Below are 23518 nucleotides of genomic sequence, written 5' to 3' on the forward strand. Positions count from 1 at the left end.
TCTTACAACAGATTTTCCTGAAAAAACTCCTCTTTAGCCCTCATACAATGCTTTATCTCAGAGACCAAAAGTTTTTATTTTTTTATTTTAACAATATTTGACGTTAACTTCAATACTTAACTTGCTGCATTATTCAACGGTACCAAACTTGAAACTTTGGGGATTGACTTGTCTAATCTTCTGTGGTTCTTGGGTGAAGATGTGTTTGATTAGCAGCATTCATAGTTCAGTAGTCGTCTATATTGTCATGTCTACAACTTTGTGTTCTATAATCAGTTTTGTTGGCCAATTTTTTTTTCTTGTTTTCCTCAATCAACTTACACAACTGCAAGTATTTATGAAAGATTATTTATTTTGTACAAAGGTCAATCAAACTAGCTCTGCTGCAGCTTTATAGCATTTGCTGTGGTGACATGGCACCAGAGAACGAGTATGTTTGTGTGGACAATGAATCCTGAACGGTGAACCACACAAAGACAGATTGTTTAAAGCAGTTCCTCTTTTAATGCATGAAAAGCTTGACTGTTTTTTGGTGTGTGTGTCTTTTTACTGTGAACCAAAGACTTTATTTTAAGACTGTATCAGCAATTTCACTCACATTCTAACACACCCTGTGTGTGTTTCTTGCCTGTGTGTCTGTTAGGAAAGCTTCTATCAGTATGGCTACTGGCTAGCATCCAAGCTAATATAAACACTAGACCAGGATGCCAGTAAAAATAGCAGTGAATGAGACAACACATGCAGGTTTGTCTCAATGAATCAAAGTTTAAATAGCTGTAGAAATGACCAACACACACACATACACCATGAAGAACAGTAGCCACAGTATGCTGTGACCATTCTTGATGTTTTTGTTTGTCAAAGACATATTTTTGGCTTAAGTAATAATACTGTCCGATTTTCCGATCAGCACCTAATCTTAATTGATTTATTGTGATAATGACCTTAAACTTTTAATTACATTCTGGCAGAGTAGTCTCATTTTGGAGAATGAACAAATGCCAAAAGTAACAAATGGAGCTCGAACAGCTTTGTCTCTTTTTAATAGATTATCATTTAGCAGCAACAGCCATTTCTTTAATCACTTTAGAAACACTGCTTTGAAACTTCCCTTGTCAGGAAGAAAATTAGAAGTCAGACAATTCAGAGAGTCAGCCGAGGTCTTTAGTCACACTGCTGTGACAAAAGGAGTTCCAGTACTCGAGGGAAAACAGAATACGAGGGCTTAGAGCCCTGCTTGCAGTGCAAATAGCCTGCATTTGCATTTGCATATTTTTTTAATAATTCTGTTGACCGTGCTGTGGGATTTGAGAGTGTCCAGACAGTCCAGACTGATGTTTGTCTTCACTGACAATTCCCATGAATGAATATTATAATTAGGGCTGCCCCATGAAACTGATTATTCCAACCACAAGTTCAAAAGATCACAAGTCTTGTATTTGTTAAAATGTAAGCATTTTTTGAGTGTAGCTGTTTTGACATAAGGCTTGGGCAGATTGACAGCGTCGTATATCTTAATGAAAAAAGACAAAGTGCTGTTATTGCCAAACCCATTTGCCCCATTTAATGACCTCTTTACTACTTTGTTAAATAAAGATCAAAGATTGATAAAAAGCATAATGGAGATTGTTGTGACAGTGATTGAGGTAAAAAAAGATAAGGAGAAGTCAATGATCCCTTTGGTATCAGTTAAATCTGATTGAACTCGCTAAATTCTGTGTTAAATATCTAAGAAGATTCCTCCCACAGCTGAGGCTCCAACTGTCTGACTAATGCACCTCCTCTATCCCAATACAAACACAAACAATGGCTATTCACACGTTCTGTCATCTCAACAAAGCACACATTTCTCCCATCCTTATCTTGACCTTTAAAAGCCGATGTCCTAACTTTATCATTGCTTTGAGCAGGCAGCGGGCTCATCTTCTTTTCCTCTCGGGCTTCTTTCTCCTGCCATGCTTTGCTGTTTCACCCCTGATTGTGTCCCCTTCATCTGTCATGGCCTTCTCGCTGTCTGAGAGGAACAGACAGTGATGGATGCTAATCACTTCGCCCGTGTGCCCATCCACCCCTCTGCAGCGTCAACAGGCTCAGCCCAGGCTTCCCCCTTTACAGCCCATGAATAAATGAGCTCCTCTCCACACCACTGTCACTGGTACTAATATACCTGTACACCAATAGTGTTGGGTTCAGACACACAGGAACCATTACACTTGACATTTAGGCTAATGCACACATTAAAGTGTTTTTAAAAAATGCACTTGTGCACTACTGATCTACCAAATCCGACTCCTTATACTCAAAACACATTGCACACACCTTGTTTTCTGCAGCTTTCTCTTTGATGTGAAATACAGAGAGCCTCTTTGCTGGGCTCTAATCTGCTCTGCTATTCATAAAATGCAGGAAATGAGCACTTTACAGAATCAGAGGCATGCGGAAATATCCAATATTGATCTTTCTGTGGCCCCAAGCCATCTATTTCCTTAACTTAAAGATGGAGAGCCGGCAAGGACAGCTCTCCTGATAAAACCACCTCGAAATAAACACTTTGATCATGGCAGGCCTCCTGTTGTGTTTGTTTGCACACATGGCTTTGTTGTGATTATTGCTGAGATTTGTTGCCTTCAGTAGTGGTTTGAAATATTTCTGGTTGGATCATTTAGATCCATGTTGCACAAAAACTGAAATCTATCATATAACTTAATGTGACATAGATGTGTAGTTTCTTTATGTTTGGCGATGTGGCATGCATTCTTTTGAGTGTTCACTGAGTTATGTGGTTTCTCATAAAACATTCTAAAGAACACAAACACGCGGGCTTCACGCTTTCAGATATTGTGTGTGTGTGTGTGTGATGAGAAATGAGTGCAGTCTGGGTTTGGAATACAGAAATCCATTTTCAGTAATGAGCTGCTGAATGTCTTTGTCAGGAAACATTTCAAGTAATTAAATATTGATGGAAATCAGCCACATGGCAGCATTGAGGGAGAACATCAACCCTCTCAAAGTGATGACTGATTGCTATGGCCCTCCACAAACTTGGACGTTGAAGGTTTTTACAAAAACATGAAGTCTCTGAAACGTCTATCAGACTGTCTGGAAGATATAAATAATTCCCCTGGGTGGCACCGAGTTCCCATGTTGTTTGAGTTGCTCATTAGGACAACTGCATTGAAAATATGACCAGCTGCAGCTCACAATTATTTTCACATTCAACTTGTGTGCTGTAATTGTCTTGACGGTTTAAGATATTATATACGGTTAATAGTAAGGAAAAAAGCATAAGAAGCAAATGACTGTGTCCAAGAGATAAAGATGATGTTACAAAGTTGTCTTATTTTGTCCAACACACAATTCAAATCATCTAAATGGCCTATGGGTACCCGTGCAAATCCTTTACGTTCTCAGATGCGCACACTTGCAGGAACATACCATGAAAAATAATTCAATAATCCATGGCACCCTGAAAATAACTTTTCTGTGTTTTATTGTAAGTTATTTTCAGTGTGCCATGGATTCTTGAATTATTTTTCACAATTCAAATAATGTAGGAATGTGGAGGATTTACTTCTACATAGGCTGTAACACAATCACAGCTTCTTGTCTTTCTTTGGGAGCCATGAGCTGGCAAATCTGCAGCTCACTAAGTCTGATAGTAACCAGGTTTACGAGGCAGTGACGTGCATTGACCTGAATCTTATTCTAAACCAGAGCTTTGCATTGATTCAGCTGGCACCACCCTCGTGGAAAAGTGCCACCGTTATTTGTCTTTTTTATTCCTGAAGGGTGATTCATCCAGGCCTCGACATGACAGGTGATGAATATGAATTGTAGCAGCACCGTCGGCGAGCACAGCATTATCATTTATAAAAGAGACGCAGCAGTGAAGCGAAGACCTTCATATGTGGGCTTCTGTAAAAACTGTAATGAGTCACTTTTTTTAACAAAAAGTACAGGAATTCTTTCTTTCTTTTTAAGAGATCACAGTTCCAGGTCACAATTAAAACAAACAAACAAATGAAATCCTTCTCTTCAAAAAATTAACTTATCTGTATTTTCTAACACCTACCCCTCACCAAAGTAACAGGAACATGTCAGTTTGCCTTTGGGCTTCGTTCTTTGACAAGGACTTCCTTTAAAAGTAAAAGTTAGGGCTTTAGTTGTTTTGACTTCTGCAACGACGTTGATCAAAAAGCTTAATTTAATAAAAACCCAGCATGGAGTTTACTTTTTCTACAAGGACACAACACAAGTTAATATTTTAAAGTTTTTGGATTGCAGCTACTGAGCAGCTGTTCCTTACAGAGTCAGAAATGTCATGTGGAGTGGGATTCATATACTGTCGATCATAATGAATTTGTTGCTGCTCGCAGGGATTAAAGTTCTCAATCACTGTGACAGATATCCATCACCCGGATAATTTTATGGAAACCTGGAGGCCGTACGTGTGATCGATGCAGATCCACAAGGGAAGAAAAAGGCGAGAGGGGAGATGACATCAAGATACAAAAAAATGCCTTTTCAATGTCAAATATATTCATGTGAGTCTGGTAGCGATCTAGTGGCATTCAATACAGATGTAACAGTCAGAGCTTTAATCGTGTCTGCTAAAGTATACCAACATAAGAGGTACATATCCTTTTAACTCCGATACATTTATATCACATGTTAATCAACATAAAATTACTGTGTGGAACTTTGGGTTTATGTCAATTTTTACATCCCGTGTGGACAACCCAGTACCTCTTATCCCTTTGGTGAGTCTGTCCTGTACCTGTTCAAGTGTTGTTTTTAACAAGAAAAATCTCATCCTGCTTTCCTTTAGCAGTCCAATCTGTTACTTGTTGAGAATCTTTGTCGTCATTCTGTAATGGACAGTTTTACATCATGGCAATTTCTTCTTTTTGGGCTTGAGGAATACTTGATGCAACTAATTAGCGAGTGGTGTAAAGATAAACTGATCTTTAACTCTCAAAGGTCACGGCGTCTATAGCCCATGTAGGGCTAAAGTGTCTGACCTTGGGGTGTTGTTGGGAGTGATGGCTTTTGTGTCATGGTTCACACATTTGAGCCCAGTTACTAAAAGGTAAATACAGCATTTTCCCAAGAGTGTACCAGAAATACTCACTCAATTTAAAAACAAAGTTAAACAAGAACTGTGTAAATCAGAGCAAGTGTTTATCACATTCAAATGCATGAATGTCATGATCAACAGGTAGCTTGATGTGTGACAATCACAGGGTAATTTATGAAAAAATATGTTTGTTTTTTTATTGTTTCCACAATATAATTTCTTATTCTTTCTCATTTATATTTAAATTGGCTTTAATTTTTACCTCTTGAAGGAATGAGGTACTTTGTTTTCAGTGTTGGCAGTGCTCCACAAAGTGAGATGCACAGAAGAGCTTAGATTTCTGGCAGTAACAAAATGTATTTCTTGCTCCAGCTAACTGTCAGAGTGAGACACCAGGGCAGGTGTGTGATAAAGACTTCACATTGTATAAATAATCTCAGAATATGTTTGTACAGTGGGGCTTGTTTCTTGTTTCTTTGAAAAGTGCTAAACAGACATTTTATTTTTAAATGAGACATTGTCTAACATTTCTTTTCTCCACTTACAAATCACTTTATTCTTGAATGCCTGAGAAACAACCTACATGTGAAAGAGATAATTTATTCCCATCTGGGGTTGCTTGATGCTCTATAACATAGAACACCTGATTTAAACTCTGCTTTCATTCTTCAGCAGAGGGATTCTGAGCTCACTTTAAGAGGAATCCCGGCCTCAGAGTTGAACTGCTAAATCTGAAGGTGTGTTGCGCTTCCTTAGTTACCCTCAAGGCTACTTCCTGTCACAGCCACTCGGTACACTGACAGAGAAGGATGGCCCCTTGGCAGATTGCTTTGGCCACTGGCCCATACATGCATTGAACTTAAAAGTTGGCATGAGGTCTGTCTTCCTGTGTGTGAGCAGAATCCACACCAGTGGAGTTCAGTTCATGAATCCTCCATGTGAGGCTGTGCAGAAATACACTCAAACTTTTTAATATGAATGTCTCCACCATACAGTTATAAGGTCAACCCATGAATTTTACTCTGACAGGATGTAGAATTCAGCCAACCCCTTCAACACTTCAAATGCTACAAAATGGTAAAAGTGTGCCGACATTGTTAGTTCTGCAACTTATGTAATTTTTTGGGAGTTTTTTTTAGAATTTGTGAAATCCCTTAAACTGTTTTGACCTATCCAAAATGTGTTACATATTGTGCCCTAAATAACTACAACATTCAGACATACATTTTATCACGCAACATGAGGAGCGAGACGTTCATCATATACTTAACAATGTTCAAAGTCATTTAGTTTGCATGAGCAGCCCAGTGATCCTTCTGATTAAACTTAGGTTCAATGCTTTGGGCAGCCCTCGACTCACTCCCTCCCATCCTTCAGGTGTAGCTGCTAAAATTAAAAAATCAGCATTACATTGTGTCATTAACATGTATGTGTGGCCATAGCATTGACCAGCCAATGCAGCTGATAGAGGGAGTTCACTCATTTTAAAAGAATTTGGTGTAATCTACCTTGAGCATTATGTCGGGGTGTGTGACAGCAGCAGCGTCTCCTGTTTACATGCAGGGAAATCCACACTCTGCATGCACAGACTGTTGTTGTTAATAAGCTGGTGAAAACGAGACCACTGATGTTTCTGTTAGCATCAAACGACGGAAAAGTGACAGCATGACGTGCTTCAGGTGCCATTCTTAGCATCGCAACATCCTTTTTATAACACACCTGTTTTGATTTTATTAACAATACTAATATCCATAGTTAGGCACATAGCTGGCATGATTGACAGGTGGGCGTGATGTAGCAGTTCACTGCGAGGCTTAAAACCCGCCTCAGCTCCAGCTCTCAGCCTGTTGTTAGGCTGACTGAAAGTTAGGCTGAGACAGGATTTCCAGGATGACGGCTGCTGCCGATGAGCCTCCAGAGTCCCCTGCAGGAACAGATGGGTGACATCTCTCAGGCTTCATCCATTAATATTTACAGTCTATGATCATGAACATTGATAAGGTTAATACCTTTATTGTAAAGCAACAAGTCACATCTAATCCAAAATGCTTACTGCTATCACTCTCAGTCCAGGCTTTGGTGAAAATAACTCAAATGTTGCTGAAGCTGCAGGTTGGCTTAATGGTGATTATGAAGAAGAGCTGGTGCCATGTTAGTGTTTTCAGTACACTTAAACTTCAGAAAGCTAAATGTAAAGGTGAAAGAGAGAAAAATCACACAGTTGACCCGTTACACACTTCAGACAGAGGTGCTCTATCTTTTAAGTGTTTGCTATTCACACTGTTTGATTTGAAATGTCCCTCATGGAGTGAGATAGTGGAGGCCATAAATGTACTCCAGAAATGTATTTTATATTACTGATGTATGCAAAGTATCTTCTTTTGAAGGAAATGTAAAACTGAACCTTGATGTTGGATTTCACCACACTAATGGCAGAAGGATTTTCAAATTCTCAACATGTGAAGTATAATAAACTTAGAGTTTTAATGATTACAACAATAATATTAGACTGTCTTTAATGTTTGGTTTAGTGTACATCATGTATAAGATGTCCACTCATTTGCACTGATGGCTTTCAAATCAAGACCATATTTCTTCATGTAAAATATTCATTGTTATCTGGATTTCAGGATGTATCATTCACCCCAGTTCTCATTCAGCCATGTTTTCAAGTGTTTAAAAAAACCACTCTCTAATCCTACTGAACATTGTTATGGGTTAAACTTCCCACTTTCAAAGCATTTCCCCTCTTGTGTCTTCCAGTGGAGAGCTGCCCAGCATGGTTTCCCATTGTCATCTATCTTTAGAATAGCCCACTTTACACAGCCCTGCTCTCTCCTACAGTCTGCAATAAAAGATAATGAAAACTGATGATTCCCCATCACAATGGCTTAGACAAACCGTCAAGCACGTTCCCGTCAGAATCAAAGCTGAAGTCAGCCATCCACACGTACAGTACCAGGTGGTGGGGTCCGCACTTTGAAAAGGTCACTTTTCCCAGAATAGATTTGGATTGAAGTCTGAATAAACGGCACTTTAACCTCAAGAAGAGCCAGTAAGTGTATATGCACATCTTCAGAGTGAAGAATGTGAGGCTGTTATAAATGCAGCTTACCCTCTCTGTGGCACGGCTGATTCACTCTGGTGAAGTCTACTTCTCACTTTTCTGACAAGTTTAGAGCAGGGACTACGTTAAGGAACTCAACTTTGGATTGTTGAGGAGAAAATGTTTAAAACATATAGTTTTTTTTTCTGATCTGTGCTTTCATGGCCTTTACCCACCTTAAGATATTTCAGCAACATCCACACACTATATTTTCTTGAGAAAACTACAGTATATTTCAAAACCAAAACAATCTCTGTCCAGTTGAGATTTTACAGAATGAACACTCATACACTCACAACACATATTAACTGACCGTTACCTTACACTGGTGATGTGCATGCTGGGGGTTCAGGAATTGGTTATTTCAAGCAAGCATTCACACTCCATGAATGCCTGTAACTCAGCCAAATGCAGGAATGGCTTTCATCAGGGCTTCCTTCAAGCACTTGTAGACACAGGCAGAACTTCTAATTGCAAAATTTAACTGTGCAGCGGCAGCTAGAAATAAACATTAAGGTAAGAAGGGACTGTTATTAATTATTCATGTTCAGTTTACAGCTGCAAATCTTTGGTGGTGTCTTTCTGTCTTCCAACACGTGGCATATTATGGGTGGGAAGAGTCAGGGAAGAAGGCATTGTGACAGATAATACCAAGTTATCAAATCGCCTGTAGGTATGTGCATCATCGTTTCCAAAAGTGTCTGGGCCTGATTCCTTAAGAATGGATTGTAGCTGCTAATAGCTCAAAAAACTGTGCATCAGTTGCGCCTGCTGTCTGCTCTGTTTCAAGGTCTAATTCACAAACCTGGGTGCTGATAATATTGTGGTGCAAGCAGACGGATTTTGATCCTCTCTGCTTGCGGCTCTTAGTTCCTGTGTTTGTTAATTCAACGCTTTTTTTTGGCAGTGTTTTATGAATTAGAGAGTGTCTTTTTGATTTGTTTGCACAGGTTTTGCAGGCACTATATCCGTGTTATCCTTTTGTGAATCAGGTCCTCTTTTTTTTTACAAAAGGAAACTGTGTCATCAGTCTTTTCTTAAGCCTCTGTTTCAGAGTATTTAAAGGGCCCTCTTGATGTGGATGCTAGGTGTACAGTATGTATAGAAAAGGTTAGGCGTCTTACACAAAACAAGTGGGCATAGTGTGATGCTTCTTTGAGTAATTGACTTTAGCTCCTGAAGTTTTGTAACCCATATTTTGGGAATGGATCAAACAATGCACTTTTTATGTTGTAAAAATATTAGGATTATTCAGAAATCACTTTTTCAAGGAACTTGACTCTTGGCCTCTCCAAACCATATGATCCTTTTCAATCCAATTCAATTCAGTCTGTATAACCTCAATTAAAAACCAGTGTTAAACAAGGTCGACACTGTTGCTTTAAGAGCACTACAGAGTTCAGATGAGAGGATTTTTCTGGCTGATAGCTGCACAGTCAGGGAGCACAGAACCCCTGTGGTGTCTGAGTGGAAACTGGGCTGCCAGAGTCATTAGGGCGAAATGGAAAGCTTTTGACTTAAAGACAAAGTCTTAACAGCAGCCTACACTTTCGTTATTTTAATCCATTTAGTAGAAAATAATGTTCAAAGATCAGTCTGTTTACTTCAGTACTTGTACACATGCTGGGTGCCGTTCTGGACTCTCTTACTCTTCAGTACTGCTGAAGTCCCTCAGAATGAGCCACAGCAGTTAGCCAGGCACTGAAGTACTTTATGTTTGACTTTATGTATGTTAGTTACATGTGTTTTGGCATGCATGGGTTCAGGGTACATCTGTTTGTTTGTAAGCCAGATATGACTTTGTGTTACTTAAATTGCCCCAGAGTCAAAGGTAAACCCTTGAGTAAAGGCCCTGACACACCAAGCAGACAGCAAAGAAGTAGTGGCGACGAAGGCCAACAATGGCGCCGCCTCACAATGCCTTTGTCTTGGCCAGAAAGTTGCACTAGAACACACCACGAAGACTACAGCCGACTGCCAACCACCACGTACGTTCTGCTCATGCATGAGAGGAAATAACTCTCCATGCCAACAGGCGGCCGTAGTCTGTTGGTATGATTGGATAAGACAGCAAAAAAAAAAAGCACATTCAACAGTAAATACAGTTTCAGGTGCACCACCGCAACAAGACTAAAAAAAGAGACAGAAAAGTCAGCACACTAAATGTCCTTGAAGTGCGTCCATTGTTGTTTTGTACACTGCTCTTACCAAGATAAAGGAAGCTTGAAGGACATTTAGTTCTGACTCTTTTTGATATGATATGATAGAATAAGACCATCTTCACACCGCTGTTGATCACCACTCATACTATAGGTACTTCTAATCGAGAATAATGTCTGATTAAAAGTGGAAATTGTTGCTGGCGTTGTCAGCCCTTGGTCTTTTAGTGGAAAAAGAAAAGAAGAGGCGGAGGCGACAAATACGTAGAAACCGCACTAATGGGTGAAAGCATGGATACTACAGCGGCATGCTCAAGGGGCTTTCCTGAACCTGTGTCGAGAGCTGTAGAGAAATGAAACCTCTGAACAGCCAATCAGAGAGATAACTCTCACCAACTGTGAAAACCGAAAAAAGGCAGTTGGCTGACGGGTAGCGACTGAGCTGGACACACCGTAAACAAATGACAAATTAACTAAATTACTCCTCTTCATGTCAAATTAAGCTTAAAGCTACGACATCCAGATGATATGGTTGGGTGATCATCAACATTTAAATCTTTTTGGTGGGCACACTGAATGTCTGTGCTTGGTGTAAAAATCATAACAACCTATTGAATTTAATGTCAGCCTATCATCCTGTCTTCTTGTATCACAAACCCAGTCATACACAGACTATAAGCTTATGGACTGCTGAGAAAATAAAACTTAGCTCAGGGATGTCATATCCACTAAAAAAAACAAAAAAAAAACAGCTGGCAAACTTGAGTGACTCTGCTCTGTTTAGTAAAACAGCTTGACCTATACATCACTGATCATGTTTTCAGTTACAGCTTTATAGTTACCTTAGTTTAAGCTTGATGGCATCATGCTGCACTCTCTCACACTCTAATGTTTTCATGATGCGTTTAATGGCAGCATGGTGTGTTTAAGACAAAGTTCCCTTCAGGACAATAAGGTTTTAATATCTCGCTCCCCTAATTTCTTTCTCTCTCTCTCTCTCTATCTCTCTATCTCTCGCCAACTGGTTTGTTATTAAAGATCTAAAATTCATTTTAGATTCAGTGGGCTTTCATGCCGCTCCACTAGAAACATTTCTCAGCCCAGAGCAGATTATTTTTAGATCATTTTACTTTGATAGTTAAAACTCCTTTATACTTGCAACAGTATTTGATTAACACTCAATGTCAACCCAAAATGAATGTTTTGGAGAAAAACATGGACAATGGAAGGGTCTTTTAAAATGCAAATGACAAAGCAAAAGTGACGCGGCTTAAAGCATCTTCATCTGGTTGTGTAAATTGATTGAGTCGTATCATGTTCGATGTGCATAACAAAGTGTATGCTGTATCTCATTTAAGCTCTGAGCAGCCTTCCCTTACATATTGTGTCATATACAACGCCTGATAAGATTGAGATTTCCTCAGGATCATTTTAAAGTAATGTACCATAACTTTAGAACAGTACTGCTATAACAAAAAGGCAATGTCTGTCTGTTTGACTCGCTCAGGTTGCTGCTTGAGTAGTTTAAGTGTCAGCGCTGTGACAAAGCTTTGCTCAGCTTTGTTTGTAATGCTCAGCTGGGGGTATTTGTTGTCTGCTGAAACCCTTCAACCACAGGAGCACAAGCACGCACACACACACACACACACACACACACACACACACACACACACACACACAATCTTTGAAGCAAAAATGTTCATCCTGCAGAGACGTGCAGTCCTTCTGATTTTTTTCCCAATTTGAGGCGTTGTTCTGGTAATGTTTTATCAATAGTGCAGCCCCCTGTGTTGTGTTTACCTGTCAGCCAAAGGTCTTGCTGCATGCTCACTGGGGAGAACCTGATTAATGCCTCCCTGCTCACATGGAATTACAGTTCAACCTAGCCTGACTGAAGCTGACATGGAATATCAGTTAGTGGTTAAACTGGGTCAGGTTGTACATTAAAGGTGCAGAGAGTCCTTTTTCTTCTAAAGCACACCGAAGGAGATGCAGTCAGGTTTTGCCTCATGAAAATTCTATGTGCCGTGTGTTTTGCTGGCGACGTCTTTTGAGATGCAGTCTATGACAGGAGCATAAAAAAGCATTTGCACCTATCTCTTATTTTTCCGCTTTTTCAATGGACCTATTCAGTCCTCTATATGTGCTTATACACAGAAGGACACTCCATTCAGCTCCATTTCTTTTACCTCTGTGATCTCATTTCTGGACTTTTTTCAAATCTCTCGAGGAACATTTTTATCACGACCGGAGTGCAGGGATTTGGGGATGCAGGCAATTTTCAAAATTCAATAAAAATTGATTTGATGAAAAACATTGTGAAAAAATGTCAGTGCACATACATTGCATTTCCTCCCAGGGCACATATGTGATATGGGTTAATTTCACCCATAAATACATTCATTTTCCAATGAGTGCCTGGGCACACAATGTGTGTTTACAATGTATTTACTGTGTATGTTTTTAATTCATATAGTGCCTGTTTATGTATCTCTGAATGGGGGACGTGTGTGGAGGATAGTGACAGACTAACGGCAGCTATAAACATGGTCACTATATAGTTATGCATTGCTTAAAGCTGACTGAATATTTAAATGCGACCTATAGCCGTTTTCACATATGCACTCCGGATAATATCTAGATATTTACAGGAGGACTTCTCCGGAGATTCTCCCGAACTAGCCGTTCACATATGCTCCTCACAGCGGGGGACTTTCCCTGTCAGAGGGGAGGGGGGGACGGGGGATTTCCCAACGTAAGACTTGACATAAATAAACAACGCAGAAATAGCGGCCGAAGCAACAGAGTCCGCTACACGACGTTATAATGAGAATATTTGCCTTTATATCAATGCTATGTGGAATCCAATGGAATGACAACATCCACAAAAGAGAGGAGAACAACGTACTGACGACCAGAAAACATAATGCAGCCGTTTAATTACGTGCACGTAGATCGTAGTGGTCGCGTGCAGACACTTTAGCCAGTCACTATATAAACGTCATTCTCTTTCCATTGGCTCAAATTGAAATCTCCGGAGTATATGCGGCCGCATTCAGACATCAGCTCACTCGGATATTCTGCAGATAAAATACTAGGGGTCTGGCCGGATAAACTCTGCGCGTAGTACCTAAAGAACCTCCGGGTAGCCAAATCTCCGGAGTTTTTCAGGAGATTTCCGTATGTGTGAAAAAGGTTTATGACTAGGACATGTTTAGTTATAGTAGCTGCTGGAGCATTATACTCGGCTGGGGGGATATGTGAACATGTCAGTTGTGCAATCAAATTAGACAAAACACCATTAGAACGTTCCACATTTTCTATGCAGAAAGCTGTGCCCGGTGAGACTTGAGACAAACCAATAAGAGAGAAGGCTCAAGTAACCTGACTGGCAAAAGTTTAAGGACTTACAAACATTTCCATTTGGCTCACACCCTGTAACCAGAAGGAATTCACACAGAAATGTACCAGTATGATTTGGAACCAATTAAAATCAGTTTTTGTTGACAGATTATGAAGTGCATCTTACCCATTATCTCATTACTTTTTGTTTTACATTTTTAAGTAGACTTTCTGCTCACAACATTTCTGCTGTTTTCTTCTAGTGTGTTCCTACTTGAGCCAACAGATGTCACTAAGGAGCTTCACAACCATTATGTCCAGGTTTCCAACTGAGGACTCTCAATGTAACTCTGCTTTCAAAAACATAAAATACATACAAATATCTCTAGATATTTTCTTTGGCATGGTTTCATAGAGTCTCATAGATAAGTGTTCCTTTGGTTTCCGTTTCAAGTTCACTTGAAGGACTTCTCATTCACATTAAAGCTGATGTGGATGGAGAACATGCCTTGTTTCTTTTAGCTTTCATTAGCTTTCTGCAAACTCACTTGGTACTTCCACTTGACCAGAAAGAGATTTAAATTTCTGTTGCAACTTTTCTGGAATAAGTTAAACACTCATCATCTGTGTTAAACATTTGAAAACACTTTTGAACACACTGTTTCCAAGTGAGGTTTTGTAATCTGAGTCACAAGTCAAATTCATTGCCCTTTCTTCAATGTCAGCCATTAAAAGCATGAAAAATGTTGTCGTAATCAACATGAATGATGGCTCAATTCACAAGAAGAACCAACATTTGCCATCAGTGACCTATGGTCAAAAGCTTTAATTGAAAACCATTATTAAAGGTTGAAATCTCCATTTCAGTTTCCCTCCAGAGCTGCTCTTGATATTTTGAACAGTTCATTGGGGTGTTATTTAAAGCACACACTCATAATCCTCTCCCCTTGTCATTAGATGCTGTAAGAGCCCTAATGTACCATGAAGTATGAGCTATTAAGAAAAGCCAACGAGTCACAAAGTATCTGCTCATTATTTCCAGCAACACAGCTGATGCAGTTTGAAGATGTTTAATCCCTCTGTGCAGGTCAGGACGCTGTACTTGGCAGCTTGTACCGTCTGTGCACGGATCCTGACATCTGCCCGTGGCATGCAGAGAGTCCTACCCCGCAGGAAGTACGATGGGTCAGAGCCAGGCTGGAGCTATCTGTATGCCCGCCGTCCCTTATCTTTTACTTCCAGCTTGTTGCTAACTGGATTCGTGCTACTGCCCGAATGATGGTGTTTTTGTTATCAGGGAAACTCATGCATCAAAGCCCAGAAGGCAGGAAAAAGATTCAAGATTTGTTGAAAACTTTAGTTTAGAACAGGGATTATCATATTGGGGGGGGGGGGGGGTTATGATGGAAGTTGCTACCCAACTCAACCTCAACGATTCAAAGAACACCTTCTACTCCCTGAATCTTCCATCTTTCATCTTTTTCATGAACCTCGAGCCACATAAAGAACTGCTTTCAGTTTATAATTGGACGGAGATGTCTTACACTGGATTTACTGCATTACTGTTAAACCGATTACAAACCTATGTTGGATTATAATCCAATCATCTGGGTCAACAATTTTTTTTTCTGTAATTCCAATGTTTTCCTTTTTCATTCTAAGCATCCACATTCATCACTGAAGTTGAGTCTTTTGTTGTCTTTGCAACCTCGTGCTGGGTTCATTCTGTGCCTGTGAATCCCTTCGAGTCATTTTGAACATCAGAACACACAAATGCACTCGACTTTACATGGAATACTTCATCAAGGCTTGTTTCTCGGAGTTTGTTTTGGAGTCGACTCGCTTCAGAGCTCTCCAAACTTGCCAAAGAAGATTAATCCAGCAGACCTCCCTCCTTCAAAACAAGTAACCCACGCCCTGCTCTCGAGACTCTGAGCGCCTCATTGCTCTTAATTATGATTTCTGGTTGATTGTTTCAACTAATGACGGGGAACTCGATAAATAAATACCAGTAGAATGAATGCTGTGATGCTCTGCCATTTTCTTTCAAAGGGTTTTCAAAGAACTGTTATTACAAGAAATAATGGATCACCAATCAGAAACCTTGGACAGGAGGTTTGATTTTCTACCCACTAGAGATGGACAATTAACTCTCATGGCATCTATACTAGAGGTGTGGGGGAAATGTATCTGCTGTAGTTTGATTCAGATTGCAAATTCTAAATTTTTAGATTCCAAATCGAACCACAACATCCAAAAATCATAAAAGAAAACGTCCTTTCTTACATTCTGAGTGAATTTTGCCCAGCAGCCACTTTGAGCATGGCAAACCCACTGCTGGCATTTACTTCCTTGCACCCAAAGCCTAATGTGTTGTTCAGGACGGTATTGAATCACAGATTGTTCATTAATTTGGTCTCCTGCATTAGTCAGTATAATATAAACTGAGAATTAAAACTCGTCTTTCACTGAGAGAAACGCTGCAGAAACAGTTTCCTGAAGATGGGCACAGTGTAGGAAGAATTTTCTTTTGTCAGCTTTTGTTTTTAACTGAGATGGGAATTACATTTCAAGGACGGAAGGGGTTTGATTTTTATTTTGAAGGGAACTTATTCCCAAGAAATACTAAAATGAAGGTTTAATATGATTTCAGTGCAACACAGTAACTCAACACACTCAATTTGAATGAATCCCCATTTGATTTCCCTCTATGTTTTTGTGCAAGATGTCTGCAATTTCTCACTGCACGAGTGATTGTGTCCTCTTTCCGTGGATGTTGGTTTTCAGATTGTTGCCAATGTATCAGAATTTCATGCTGCAGAGCAAAGCAATACACAGTGAAGTCTACACACTGCCAACTTTGTCTTACTGTTAATTCATTCTCTAAAACCTTTTTTAAAAACTTCAAATATATGAGCGCATGATGGATCTTCATCAGTGTCTATCAACAGAATACAGCATACAGTCCACACTCAGCCTAAGACCTTCTACATTTATTCATCGTCTGCCCTTTACATCTATCTCTTGGATGTCATTACCCACAATCCCTCCTGGCACTTCCATGAGAAGTATGCAATACCACAGTGGAACACATAATAGAAAACTTTGGCCCTTATCTATCCCCTTTAATCCTGAAAGGTGCTTTTCTCAGATATCGCTCTGATTAAAGCTAAAACAGAGCGATGGTTTTGGAGAATCGTCATAAATCTAACCCTAACCCATGGGAGGCTGTCATTTTTTGATTTTAGATTTGCCAGAGAAGCATTTTATTGATTTTCGAGACTGCCTTTTGGTGAGTGGTTGATCAATGTGTTTGTTTTTGTTCTGTTCAAGCTATTAATAAACCCTGACAGCTCACAAATCCACCGCTGACACAGTGCTCTAAAATCAATAGCATATAGGAACATACATGCATTTAATGTACACATCGTGGTCCTTAAATTAACGCAATTTCAATTTGAATGTATTCCATTTTCACGTGTCAGCATCTGAGAAAAGATTCTCTGATTGTAATTTTTAGTAATTTCTTTAAATATTTTTTCATACAAACCTGTGAGCTTTTCCACTTTCGCCTGCACCGTGTGTTTTCTGAGTCTGACCGCGTCTCTCGGAGGGTGCTGACAGGAGTGACACTGGGTGTGTATCGCTTCATAATTTCAGGCTTAACTGTGCCCCACTCGTCAGGCTGGGTTGACATAGGTCAGTAAAGGGCTGTAGGAAAGGGAAGAAAATGGCATTTCCTTTATTTTGACACTCATAACAGGGATATGATTCACAGCTTGTGGGAATGGTCAAAAGTGCATCCATTTTTATTTTCCCTGAAAGAGAAATATTATTTCATATTAAAGGAACTACAAATATCCGGATTACATTGAAGTACTAATTTAAGAATAAAATAAACTTTTTCAAAATTAATTAAAAACAATTCTGACATTTTTTCCCTAAGCCCCGGTTATTTGTTTTGGTTCATATTTTATACTGATAAAAAAGAAAAAAACACTAGATTAACACTATTCTTATTGCAAATAAACTCTTGCAATACTAATTCTTTAGCTTTTCTTATACCTAATAACCGTCCATGATAAAGTGACATTTTTTTGGCTGTGTACCAAAAAACAAGTATTTTTCATCCTCACTTCCCTTGCTACCCAGAGCATCTCTGTATAGCTACAATACGTCATTATAATGTTTTTTCCCCCCTTTATCAAACAACTGCAGCATCTGTGACTTACAGTATACTTGCCATCCTGTATTGGATGTATGTATCAGTCATCTCCTTCATCTTTATACTTTAATAATCAGCCTTTCAACAGATGAATAACTGTAGAGATTGTGTTGAAGTGCTTAATGTAATAACTGCAGTGAGCAGTGATTGTGCGTCTGTAAAAAGCTTGATTGTGAAGTGCATTTTTTTCTTGTCTTTTTCTGCCCACAGAAGATGCACAACTAACGAGCAGCCAGCAGCCTTTAGATGAGTGAGGCGCAACAAAGCAACCTGAACATCAATAGTCCACACTAACCGTAAGGCTCCATATCTCCTGTCTCACACTCGCCACAGCTGTCTCTGACGTTGTTATCATTATGGATCATTATATTTCTCCTCCTACTTCAAACCCTCTCAGCCATCATCATCCCAGTGCACACACCTGCTTATTGTTCTGATCAGAGATTCTCACTGTGATTTATCGGAACAAAAGACAGCAAGTGGCAATGTGTGAGCGCCCACACATGTGGCTCTGACAGCCCATTCTGCTGTGTATCCCTGTCAGAGTGCCTCTGCTTTTGTGATAAAGTGTAGACAGGGATGAGGTGACTTTTTGATGTCATTCTGTTTTTTTTCTTTTTTCCCAGAACATGCATTCATGCTGGCTGTGACATTTCAGCTTTGCACTTATAAGAGCATCATTCAAAGCACTACAGCTCTGGTGAATATCATGTTGTAAAAAAGAGACTTTTATACAGTGGCTCCAAAACATACCCTTTCATCGTGATTATGTTTTTTTATTACAGCACCCCACAATGCACACACACACAACCCCCACAATTTACATCAATCTGAAATGACAACCTGGCCCCACACTGTAAAATAGCAAATATAAATAGTACAATTCTGAACATGGACTAGCATTTTCAAATGTTTTCATGTCATGTACCGTCAAATACCAACGATGCATTTTAAGTGCAAGTATTAGCAAATAAAAAAGCTTACATGCTTTATACTGTTGTATTTATGTTGGTCTGCAAAAGTGCAATGTTGTCTTTTCTCTGTTCAGTATATTTCTTAAGCTGCAGCCAGGTTCCATTTTTAATCTTCATCAAGAATTTGTGGTGCCTAAGAAAGTGATTGGTTTTTGATGAGTCACCAGAACACCAAAAGTTATAATTTGGTGCATCGGGAAAGCGATTACTGAAGGAATTGAAGTCTTGTCAAGTATTTAAATCACATGTTTCAGAATAGTTCACCGTTCACCATTGTTGCAGTATGTCCTGACAGAGGCAAAAAAAGTTAGATTGATATTCATGTACACAATTCTGTTTATAATTACTTTGTGACAATTCACGGCCTGCTATTATACCTGGCTTGAAATGGTCTCATATTAACCCTCATCAGACTGCTTTTTTTGGTTGCAAAAGTGCCATAATTAAGCTCAGCCGTCACCACATCTTTGTGTGTTTGTATTGATTCCACGACGGACAAATATTGGTGACCCAGTCTGTGAAATCACATCGCATTTCTGCGTTGCAGAGGCACGACACAGCGGGAGCTCCACAAAGACACACAGTCAGACATGCACACAAACACAGCGCTGCGCTTCCCTGCTGGACACGCTGAAACCACCCTGGTGCAGAGGGGGGATCACTTTGACGCCCCCTTAAGCCTCAGCGACAATCTGATTGAAGGCTTGAAATGGCAGGCTGAATAGGGGCTATTGAGGGACATACTATTGGCTATTACACTATGAGGATACAAAAGGTCCCATCATTGTGTTTTTGATGTTTTGTTCACTTCAGCACACATTTTCATCTTTCAGGGACAAATTACATCCATGCATGTCATCATGTATTGACTGTCTTTTCTATCCCCTTGGTTGCTTCAAATCTTCAATTTCTCTGCAGCCTAAAGAGGTGTTTTGTCTGAATATGTCTCCTGAGCTTTATCGGCATCATTACTGCACTGGAAAGCTTTCCCCTGCAGACGAGCTGTCCTGGAGTCGGACGATTTGCTCCTTTGTCTACTTATAGCGATGAGTAGCTCTCACTCATGTTTCATGAGCAGTCTCATTAGACTGTGTCGATGAATAGGATGTTTAATTTCATTGAACCCTGATCACAATGACAACGCTTTCCTCCGCTTCCTTTAGGTAACCATTCTTTCTGATAGCTGTGCACCTGGTTACCTTGTAGAAAATGCACTGCATGCATGACAACTGTCTCTGACAACTGTTTAACCAGTTTTTTGCTGTGGAATAAAACAGTCTGTGTTTTTACATCAGACTTTTTCATCTTTATTGTACATTTCTTCCACAATATCGACTAATAAATCAAACCTTACTTTAAAGGTCAAAATTCAGTATTATTTTGGATTTCAATGTTTTTGTCCGACACTGAGCCTTTGAATAGATTTACATGTAGACACGTTTCAGATTATTATATCTGAATACAATCCAATTTCATACAATTCTTTCTGACCTTTATTTCTCAGGGATCATGCATTGTTAGGAACTTGGCTATGCAAGGCACGGTAACTTGGCAAGGTTCACATCCATGGCACATACTGTGCAGGTTTGTCAGCCACAGCTTAGTCTAAAATCAAGAAAAAAGATGAAACAGTCTCCATAATGGAAGGCATAATAGCAACAAGCAGACATGAATCAGGCACATCATGTAAAGAGCATGGAGACATGTTCTAAATTCAGGTAATATTTTGGTTTTAGGAGCATTTTCAGTTCATGGATATGACAAATTTTGAGTGTGTGACACTGAGACATGGGTGGCTGTGATGGTCCTTGGGCAAGACACATAACCTCGAATTGCTCCCACTGCCTCATCAGTGGCGTGTGCATGTGTATGAATGGGATCAGTTACTTCTGATGGTCACTTTACATGGAGTGTGAATGTGTAGGTGAGACTTGCGGTGTAAAAACGCTTTTGAGTAGTCAGAAGACTAGAAAAGCGCTATCCAAGCTCGGGTCCATTAACCATTTACACTTCCATTTTTTTTGATGATTCTGGTTCTCACTGCAGGTCAGTGATTAGTTGAGAAAATCTGTGATGAAAGGAAAAACATCTCACATCATGGACAAAAACCTTATTTTTCTTTTGTGTCTAATTCCGAGTGGCTGTCTTTTGTCAGGTAGTCAAAACTCCGTTGTGCGGTGCATGTGTCTGCTTTTACTGGAGGCTTTTTTTCAGAGGCAGCCAAGACAGAGAGTGATGGAGAAGGAGGCAGACAGAAGGAGAGCTGTGTGCTGTAAAGTTGAAGCTTTGATGTTTTCTTGTATTGAGAATGGCAGCGTCGTGGAAAATGTGATCAAAGATTTTTCTTTAATGGTTAGACCTCCCATGAATGATGTGCCTGTTGCCTCTGCAGCAGCAAGGTGCACCTCGCTATCTTCTGAAAAGTAGGGCCGTGATCCAAATAATCAACATGGAAATATATCATCATGTGCTCTTTGCAAATACTTGCAAAGATGCAGATGTTACAGAATCAATATGGCAGCAAATGCTGTGATGGAAAATTTGAAAGACACATCGCCTGTGGCGCAGTTCACAATAAAGCCAATGGGCGGCAGTAGAAGCCAAACTACATGATGAAGCACATCAAAACAAAAAAGCATGGATGAGAGAAAAATGTAAGCAAAGCTAATGGGAGCATTTTGGATTTTTGCAAATATTATGAAGTCGTGAGGAGGACATCAGCCATGCAACATGCAAGCTATGCGTAAACAAGGTTAAATAATCCAGCAACACGACCAATCTCTGTCTACACATGACAAGTCGCTAGCTACAACAGCTAAGCTCGCTTCACGTTTATGCTTTATTTGTAAAGTCTTATGCACATACCCTTCAAAAGGCTTTAGGCAGCTGATTAATGAGTGTGAGCCACACTATATAATCCCTTTCATTCCAATATAATCTTGTTGGTTTGTTATAGAAATGACGGTGCCTAAATTGTTGCAGATGTAAAGCAAAAGGTTATTTTTGAATATACAAGTGGACTTATAGTCAGAATATTATTGGACGCCAAACAGAAACGGGTCCATCTGATATAGTTGTTCTTAAAACTACAAGTGTTGCTGGAGATTTTTTTAACCTCTTCATGACTTTTTCATCGTCCATGCACCTTGGAAGTTGGTGAAATCATGCCATGAAACCCTCCTTTGCTTGTACATAGCTTTCTTAAAACATGGCATGCCAGGCTCTCCAGTGTAGTGGGTTCATGTAGATCAGTTGCTGACAGTTACATATGGCATTGTAGAAATTACTTTGGCCAGATTTTATGTTGGAGCCTGGGAACGCCTTATCATGCAGAAACAGGAGAGTAGTTTGGAAGTAAATTACTGAGGTAGATTTGAGCCATTGAAGTACTTCTTTAAGATTTATGTGAGTGTTCCCCAGTTTAAGGAGCATTTTTATTTCCAATGAAACATGTCTGCAACCTGCAGGGAAATGCAAATGTAGTGGGTACTTGCAATCATACACTGTGCTACATTGTATTGGTTCGTATCTGCTACTGTAGACCTTATTTACTTATCTTTTTTTTTACAACTCATTATATTGAGTCATTGAGCATCTGAAGTGTGTATAAGGAGAGATGAAAGAAGGAAATGACATCAAAATACATGTTTTTTTTTTTTTTTAAGAGGCATAGGGGATGTTTTTTTTAGCTGTCTGGGATGCAGCGTAAGCATTCATTCATCATGATCAAAATCCTCACTATCTTTATCCAAACACTTCATAAAAGCTGCCCTGCCCCTCCAGATATACTGTGCTTGGTCAGCTCTTTTCTCTCCCAAGGAATTCAGATAATTGAGTCAACAACCAGACTCGTACGTCAAAGTGTAATCTGAAAGTTCTCCAACACCAGAGATAAGTCTTTTACCCGAGCCACTGATGCACTTTATTACGAGAGAACTCTCTCATGTGTTGACTGGTCGCAGAAAAGTCAGGAACACTTTGTGTTGACTGTAGACGTTGAGGGTCATACTGTACATTTTAGCTTTCAAAAACCCATGTCATGAGACTGTAGCTGCATTTGTATTTGTAATGCATTTGTAGACACATTCATAAAAAGTCAGGGACTAGTTTTCAGTTGAACTAAGGTCGCTTTCACTTAAGTCCGATTGGACTTGATGTGATTCAGGGGTGATGTTGTAATATTGTTGCATTTTTAGTTGGGGCTGTAGCATCGGTCAGTGGCTACTGCCATCCGTCACAGTGCCGCACTATGACCGAGTTTGAATCCTGTATGACCACTATTGTGAAAGTGTAAAAGTTGTCATGGTTACAGATTGTAGATCAAAGAGCCACACCATTTGAGGGACTGTACCTTTAAAGAAGAAATCCCCATACGGTTAGTTCCCCTTCTGGGCTAACTGGAACTTTTTTTTTGCCTCAGTTCGCAATTTCTGTTTTTTTTCAGGTGTACCTTACAAGTATGGACAATTAAATATATCAGCTTGGGAATGAAATTTAAAAAAAACTCAGAGAGGAATGCACAATACTGTGGATTTTCTGTAGATAACGCTGTTAAAAGCTGAATTTACTGTCTCTTATGAGGTTTTTAAAAACCTTTTTCATCAAAACGTCTGAGAGGCACGTGAAGAATAATGG

The 23518-nt window shown here is 39.6% G+C and overlaps 1 protein-coding gene across 3 annotated transcripts in view; it reads left to right on the forward strand.

Moving 5' to 3' along the window:
• Positions 1–23518, forward strand: part of gulp1a (GULP PTB domain containing engulfment adaptor 1a) — an 88726-nt gene that overhangs the window by 18918 nt on the left and 46290 nt on the right. Inside the window, exon 2 of one of the 3 annotated variants that reach the window (XM_065962618.1) lies at positions 18120–18205. The exons of the other annotated variants lie outside the window; for them this stretch is intronic. The gene's annotated coding sequence lies outside the window, so the exon portion shown is untranslated. The remainder of the gene's footprint in view (positions 1–18119; positions 18206–23518) is intronic. 3 annotated transcript variants of the gene reach the window in all.

Source organism: Labrus bergylta, chromosome 13 (genome assembly GCF_963930695.1).
Source record: "Labrus bergylta chromosome 13, fLabBer1.1, whole genome shotgun sequence".
Taxonomy (NCBI): Eukaryota; Metazoa; Chordata; class Actinopteri; order Labriformes; family Labridae; genus Labrus; species Labrus bergylta.